Source organism: Nannospalax galili, unplaced genomic scaffold (genome assembly GCF_000622305.1).
Source record: "Nannospalax galili isolate Female #2095 unplaced genomic scaffold, S.galili_v1.0 scaffold790, whole genome shotgun sequence".
Classification (NCBI taxonomy): domain Eukaryota; kingdom Metazoa; phylum Chordata; class Mammalia; order Rodentia; family Spalacidae; genus Nannospalax; species Nannospalax galili.
In genome coordinates this window covers 228,519-236,713 of record NW_008328334.1, presented here as the reverse complement: position 1 = coordinate 236,713, position 8,195 = coordinate 228,519, and the positions used below count along the sequence as shown (strand labels likewise).

Sequence of the window (8,195 nt, the reverse complement as noted above, 5' to 3'; positions counted from 1 at the left end):
ACTGAAATTTATTTCTATTATGGATAAAAATAAAAATTAATATGTGCAGGTAAACATAAAATTTGTCATAAATTTGCTATGATATTGATTATGTTTAAAGTTTATTTATTTTATGAATCACCATAGAGTACCTTTGAAAGGTACAAACCCAGATATAATTTGTTGTTGTTTGTTTTTTCCAGTTTTTTCAAGATGAATACAAAATTTTATATATATTAAAAACCTACTTATTTTAACATTGACACATTAGATGAAAAGATCTTGAAAAATAACTCAAAAGCCATCTCTTTACAAAGACAACAATTTAGTTAAAATATTTCAGTAATTATTCAGGTAAGTTTTAATTTTATTTTACACATTTAGAACTTGTGTAAGGTTGTATGCATTGATTTTATGTTGTTATGGGAAAATATCACCTATAAATAAACCATTAATCTGGATTAAAAACATGCTTTGATTCTCCGACATTCATTTAAAAAAACACAAACTTGATTATACAATAATATAAATTTTATTTTAAATTTTCAGTTGTTTTCTCTAATAAAGCCTTTGTCTAATGATTATCATTAGGCAAAATTCATCGTGTGGTATTTTTGGTAATTAAATTGTTATAAATAATACTATTAGTACAGATGCAAACAATACAGATACAATTTCAATAAATTATGCAAGATAATTATGAGTTTGGAAATATTAATAAATTAGAAATGTCTCTGGAGTTACTAATTTGCAGCATTGCATTAATACAGTACCTCATTTAAGACAATATGACTTAGAATAGTGTTCTTTTAATTTCTGTTATTATATTTGATATTGGGTTATTTAATGTACTGTTTCCACTTCTTTCTTTAATCTACCAATTATTCTGAAAACATCCCTCCCATTTCTATACATGTCAGTGAATTCAGTGGTAGAATAAAAATATTGAAAAAATAAATCAGCTTCACTATTTAAAAAGAAACATGCTATGTAAGAATTAATGTTCTCAATACACTGAGAAATGTGTGGGGAAACAATCAAAAGTCACCTAGAAGTTCCTCAGGAGTAATGCACTGTACCGCTAATTTGCTAGACTTTATTTGATTCCGGGACTTTGCAAAGGATGCTGGAATTGAGGGACATCTTACAGTTTATCATTTCATTTAGGTAAGAAAACATAGTATTTAATAAATATGCAGTATAATTTGAATCAAAATTTGGCAACTTATTTTCTCTAGCAACCAATTTTTGATACCTCTGTACCAATAGCATGTTAAGCGGATACTAGTTTCTTAAATTGTGTATGCTGTAGAGAGAGCATTAACAGATGTTTCATCTCAGCCTCAGCCTGGAAAGATTACTTTCAATACATAATTGAATCCTCAGTTTACTGAACTAATATACTTGCTTAGTATGTTGCTGTCTTTCTATATGGACAGAGAGCTCCCTATCACACTCTTCCCCTAACGCAAAGCTACTGTCAAGTTGAAATAACACAACTCAAAGCTTAAAAGTTTAAAAATTAGGAAATAATACAGAAAACTCTACATCTTTTTTTTTTTTTTTTTTTTTTTTTAACTTTTGGTGGTTTTATTTTCTTTCCTTCTTTGTAAACCACCCATGATACAACGGAAGCAGTTCGGGATTAGCAAAAATGTGAACCGAAACAAACAAACAAATAAGCAAAAGATACTTACAGACATCTGTCAAGAAGAAACAAAGAAAATTCAGCTAAATAGTTAGAGATGTAAGTGTAAATAGAACTGAAAGAAGGCAGAGGTGCAACGTGACTTTCTTTGAGCCTGGCTTTGTGTCAGCCCCACAGGGAAACTCTGAGACCCCATAAGTCTTCATTCTTTCATCTCTTCCTTAGAATACTGATTATGTGGAAAGTTTAAAGACCTTTCCCGGGGAAAAATGTTTTCCAGCTGTCAGGACTCAAGCTTAGCTAATAGTTGAGCTAATTTTAAATGGCATTGTTTCCTGATTAAGGTATTCAGAAATTTGTCTTTTTAATCCATTTACATTGTAATTACCTGGTAAATTTATTTTATAAAATATCACCATAAATTCTATCATGCTATAATCATCGATTGTATGCACTTTGGGGTAATACTCTGTACTTTCCTTAACATGTGGAATAAATGAGACTGTCTTAACATTACTTCACTGCCACTTCACTAAACTCTTGCTAGCAACATTGATAAAGTACATGAGAAAAGTACTGAGAATAAATACATTTATTTTGAATAATGCACTTACCCAGCAAGGCGCCTCAGAAAATTCTGGGTGAAATAGTCTCAGGATGGAAAATGATTATCTGAGAGTCTGCTGAAGAGATTCCTCACAGGCGAGGTGGGGAAGAGAGAAAGCCTTGCAATGTGATCCTGCAGGCAGGGTGAGCTCTAGGCAGCAGAGTCTGATGATCCCAGGGCAGGAGTGACACTGCTGGAGAGAGAGGGCTTGCTCTGAGTAGATGGGGAGTGTTGTCAGATTGTAAGTGATCAGAAGCAGAAGGCAAACATCAGAGCTTCCTGTTACATCACTGGACCCCGCCTGCAGTTAGTGTTAGGTTACTTTCTTTCTCAAATAGCTTACACCAGGATTCTTATTCTGAGACAAGAGCAAGAAGCAGCCTGAACAGACAGAACTCATTTGCTGTTTGAACACATTGTTACCAGCAAAATCTGGCTGGCTTTACCTTGACAGAGTTCTGTTAGAACTTGCCAAACAGAGCTGCCTGTGGTTTGAAGGAAATCTGAATATAAAAGAATCAAAGAATCAAAGAAGTTAGGTGTGTGTGTGTGTGTGTGTGTGTGTGTGTGTGTGCGCGCGCGTGCATGTGTTGAATTACAGTTCACAGAACAACTAGGAAAAATTTTTATCTGTCAAATCTTTTTTCTTAAAGGGGCATGGAACTATAGGAATCAGAATTAATGAATTCTGAATCATTAATTTGGAACTCTGATAAGTAGATCCTACAATCAATTTTACATAAGTAAGTGAAGTGTTATGTTGCCATTTTAAAATTTCCTTACACTTTGTTCATGACATAAGAATGTGTGTGTTTGTGTGTGTGTGTGTGTGTGTGTGTGTTGTTAACCAGTCTGTACATATAATGTATTAGTTTTTCATGTTATACATTTAAGAATATTTTAGAGAAAACTTTTCAGAAGAATTCATAAGGCTAACATTATTGTACACATTTAAAGATATTTGATGTAACTATGCCACTCTCTGTAACCTGAAAAATCATACCACAAAAGTTGTACCTCAAAAAAGCCTTAAAAGAATGTGGCTATTTTCTTTCTTTTTAAAATATTTTATTTATTATTTTTATTTTATGTGTATGTGTGTATTGCCTTCAGGTAGGTAAGTACACCTGGGTCGTGCAATGCCTACGGAGGACAGAAGAGACTGTCGGATATCCTGGAACTGGAGTTACAGACAGTTGTTAGCTGCCATGTGGGTGCTGGGATTTGAACTTGGGTCCTCTGCAAGAACAATCAGTGTTCTTAACCACTGAGCTATCTCTCCAGCCCCAGAATGTGGCTACTTTCTAACATGATACTACAAATAGGCAATGCACTTTAATATTAAAAAAGTTTTACCTATAAACATACTTGTATCATGAATGTGTTTACCAAATCATTAAGTACCATTTTATGAACATGGAAAGAAATTGTAACAAATGCTTTGAGAATTTTCAGGAAGCCACAAGGTAAGAAGCTGTGCAGGGACAAGTGAAATGAAAGGGAGAACCTTCTCAAATGTACTCTTTAATATAAAAACAGATGTTTGGATAACCATTCTGGAACTAAACAAAAACATTACAGTATAGCTACTAGGTAACTGAGATGGCCTATCACTATTACATTCATTCTGCCATACACATTCTGAACTAAGAATTCTTTTGTGTTCTTTATTTATTATCTCTAATTTTTTTTTGAGACAGAGTATCCCTGTAGCTATAGCTGCCCTGGAACTCACTATGTAAACCAAGCTAGCCAAAATTTGCAGAGATCTGCCTGCGTCTACCTCTCCAGCGCTTGGTTTAGAGTGCACTACCATGCCCAGCTCTTTTGTGTTCTTAATGATACAAAATTAGTTACTTATCTTTTGCATAATTTATGAAATTAACAAAATCATGTATTCTGTCTGTTAATAGAATTTGCCATTTGAGAAATACATAATACTTATACACTACATAAAAAACAAAATTTAGCAAGGAAATAAGTGGATCTGATATTTTACTGCTTTACCCAGAAACACTATTAGAAATTTTCAAACCAATAGAAAATTAATTTCATTTGGTAACAAAATCTCTATCCAATGCTTGGACATTGATATTACTAAACCAAAGGAAGAATTTTCACTATTCTTATTGAAATTATTTATCATTTAAATGAAAGTATTGTTGTTTTAACAAACTTTAAGTGCATAAGAATTTTACAAGTGGAGAAAATTCAATTTTAAGTGAACAATCAATATATACTATCCAAATAAAGATAAAAATGATTTCACTGCCATATATATGTATATGTCACTTATATATATATATATAGTATTCCATAATATGTATCCTTAAAAGAGACAAATTACATAAAAATATTCAGCTGAATATTTGCCTCTTTAAAAAGCCTGAATCTTGTTATGTTTTGGCAGATTTGAACCCTTGAGGGAGCTCAGTGTGTCTTACTGGTATTCATTAGCATTGTAGAGTGGCTATTGGAAGAAAAAAGCTGGTGCTGGCAGATGAAGAACATAATAGATTAATAAAATTAATTTTAAACATAGCACAGGGATAGATGCTTAGTTTAAGTAGGGTAAAATGAGCCCTCTGGGGTAGACATTCTTTGATAGGGCAATCTTTTGTCTTAGTTTCCTAAGGCAATCCCAGTTCCAGGCTCTGAAGTGGTCCTGTATGGATGAAAAATTCTATGTGGTCACTGTAGTCATATGAATTTGCACTGACAAGTGGTAAATAAATACCAAGAATAAGTGCATGTGTGGATAGTTCATCTCGGAGCCTTGAAATCTCCTTTCCTTGCAAAGTTTAAAATAATTCATTCTCCTTCTAGAATAGCTGCAGTTCACATTAAAATGATGTTTTTCATCTTTGGATACAAATTTGTAGTGAATGTATTGTATAATACTTTTATTTGCTGAATACCAGTCTTGACTATGAAAATAAAAGTTGTATTTAAATTTTCATTTGGGGCCTTGACCTATGTAGCATTTCTTTATATGACCAAAGTTTATGTTATGAATAAATTAATCATTTATTTAAAATATGACAAATGGTTTTAATGTTTTCCAGTACTAGAAGATAATATTATTTGTCATATTATTGATATAAATTGTGGAGGTTTTAGCAATTTGTATTTCACTATATTTTCTTCAAAATTTCATTCATATTATTTAACACAATAGTATTTTCTACAGTATAGGACTTTGAATATGAATATAAGGGAATTTTGAATGTATTCATTGCATATTCAAAAATAATATGATGTATTTTTGATGGAGAACACTCAAGACCTGTGGAAATGGTATAAGCCTTTTTATGCTTAGCTTTGAGGAACTGGGTATGTGCAGTCTCATCCTGCCACCTAGTGTTAACTATTCCCAAATTATAAAACAGTAGTTGCCTGATAGGAGAAAAAAGTCTTTTTCTTTAATAAATAAATCTCAACAACTAGGTATGATATGATGCAAACACAGAAACACACGCACACATACAAGTACATGTACACACATGAATATACACATGTACACACACAAGCTAAGGTGCTGAAGCTCATGGTTGGACCAATGTAAATGAACTCCTACACAACTGATCAAGATTATAGATTAGATTTTCAACAAGTTGGAATATAATGGTAAATGTCTCTCACATTCTGATAAACGAGGTCCTTTTAAGTATGAAAAGTATTTGTTCTACAACTATTTGTTCTAAAGAATTCAATCATTAATTGGCTATAATCTTTCTCAGACTTAATACTTGGTTGATATTTCAGAAATATATTTGGTGCACATTAATTATCTCTAAGATCTATCTATTTAATCATTTCGATAACAAGAAAGGAACTTTTTAAACCACAGTCATACATCAAGCAAAATTAATTGATGGTATCCAGTGTGCCTAACATTGGGATAGCAACTAGAACACAAAATTTGCCAATAGGATTCTTGAGAATCTACTTTTAAAAATTATTCTTTGAAAATGTCATGCATATATACAGGGTATCTTGTTCATATACACCCCATTTTCCCCTCTAAATGCCCCTAGAGAGCCCCCAATACGTCTCCCTCCCAACTTCATGCCTTCTTTTATTTTTTTCAGAATCCACGGAGTCCAATTAGTCTACCCATATGCATCCACCGTAAGGTCATCCACTGGAGCCTGAGCAACCTACCAGTGGCCACTGCCCCCAAACAAGGCTCTCCCTTCCCCAACAGCCGCCAATTTCCTGTAACTCCTCAGCTCTCAGCTCGGCGCAGAGCCTTGGGAACCTCTTCCTCCTCCAAGCTGGAATTTGTAACTGGTTTGATCTTGTGCAGGTAACCACAGCTGCTATGAGTTCACATGTGCAACATCCATGTCATGTCCAGAGTACAGTTTTTAACAGCACTTTTTCTCATCCTCTAGCTTCTTTCATCCCCCCACCCACAGCATCCATAATATTATCTGAGCTTTGGCAAATGGGGGAGCAGTGTTTGATATATGTATCACATCCACAGCTGAGCATTCAGAGTGCTTATTCTGATGCTTTGAACAGTTATAGATCTCTGCATTACACACTGCAATGTGAAGCTTCTCCAAGACTGAGAGCAGCACAAATCTGTTTGTGGCCAGAAGCTAGCAGGTTTAAGCCAATAATTTGCTTTTATTGTCAGGTGTATATTTAGAAAAATATACTTGTTTCTGCTCATCTTACTCTATACTACATTTGGGGCACACTTAATCAATGAAAGAGACCAGGACTGAGTAAGTACAGAGGTAGGTGAAGGACAAACCTCTGCCTTTTAGAAAAACATCCTGAAATGTATTAACTGCATTGGATCCCCCATGAGAAGAAACAGATTAAAATGAAAACTGCTCTTTCCCGGGTTCTGCTAATGCAGAGCTTGAGATGAAGACTTTTGTGCAAGAAATTTAGTGAAGTGGTTGTCTTCTGATATTGGGGAAACAGTAAGGGAGAGAATTAAGCAGGATTGGGAAAAATGAAGTGAGCAAGCATGTGGTCACAGGAAAGCCTCTGGATTTGACCTGACCTGCAGGAGCAAGGCTCTGGAACACAGACTCCCTCCCTGCTTATGTCTCTTCATGAAAGGCAATTTGTCCTTAATAGCTTCTTATTAGTCTGGACTTGCAGGAGTCCTTCCAGTACTGTAGGGCACATTTCTTTGAGGGAGTTGTTAACATCTGGGGACTGATGTCTGAACGATGCAGCTGAAAGCCATTAGCAGCGAATTCCCACCAGTAGGTCATGATGAACCTGAAAGGGTCTGGGCATGGTTGAAGGGGTGATTCAAACAGGACCTCCTTCAAAGACTGCTGCTGTTTAATAAAATCAGCTCAAGTGGTACGTCTGGAGAGTTTCTTGAGTTTGGAAGCCATTGCACAGGATGAGAGTACTACCTTCATATGACAGGGCATAGAATAACAGGGCATGAGTCTGGTGTTAAAGAATTTGTATTGTACTCTGTATCTAATGTGCCATGAATTCTAAAGCATCTTTTACAAGAATATGGTTTGTTCTAGTGGGGCTAGTTTGGATCAAAGGAGCACATTCAAATACTTTTCTAGGGAAATACTCTCATATCTTTCTATAAAGTTGATTAAAGTTAATGCCCACAGTGTTAACCAGTCTCTTATCTATGGTACCCTGAAAATATGTTTCTCATGGTATTTACACATATTCAGAAAATAAAATATTATACTTAAAGGATTCCCTCCTGTTTGGATTATTGTAAAGCACCTCAAAAATAAATTTGATAAGTAATAAAATCTGATGTTTCTCTTATGGGAAGTTGAGGTTTTTTTTTTTAAAGTAACATTGTTAATATTTGACATTTTTCCTTAAATATTATACAATTTAAATATTTTCTTGACTAAAAGTTGTTTATGCTTTTCAGACAAATGGCTAGAACTCAGTAAGTTTATACAACTTGAGATCTCAGAACTAGAACTTGAAAAAAAGCTTGGAATT

General features: G+C 34.2%; 1 protein-coding gene across 1 annotated transcript in view; it reads right to left on the bottom strand.

Moving 5' to 3' along the window:
* Calcrl (calcitonin receptor like receptor) overlaps positions 1-2,633 on the bottom strand; it is a 99,286-nt gene extending 96,653 nt beyond the window's left edge. Inside the window, exon 1 of the mRNA XM_008826749.3 lies at positions 2,242-2,633. The gene's annotated coding sequence lies outside the window, so the exon portion shown is untranslated. The remainder of the gene's footprint in view (positions 1-2,241) is intronic.
* Positions 2,634-8,195: the final 5,562 nt, after the last annotated feature.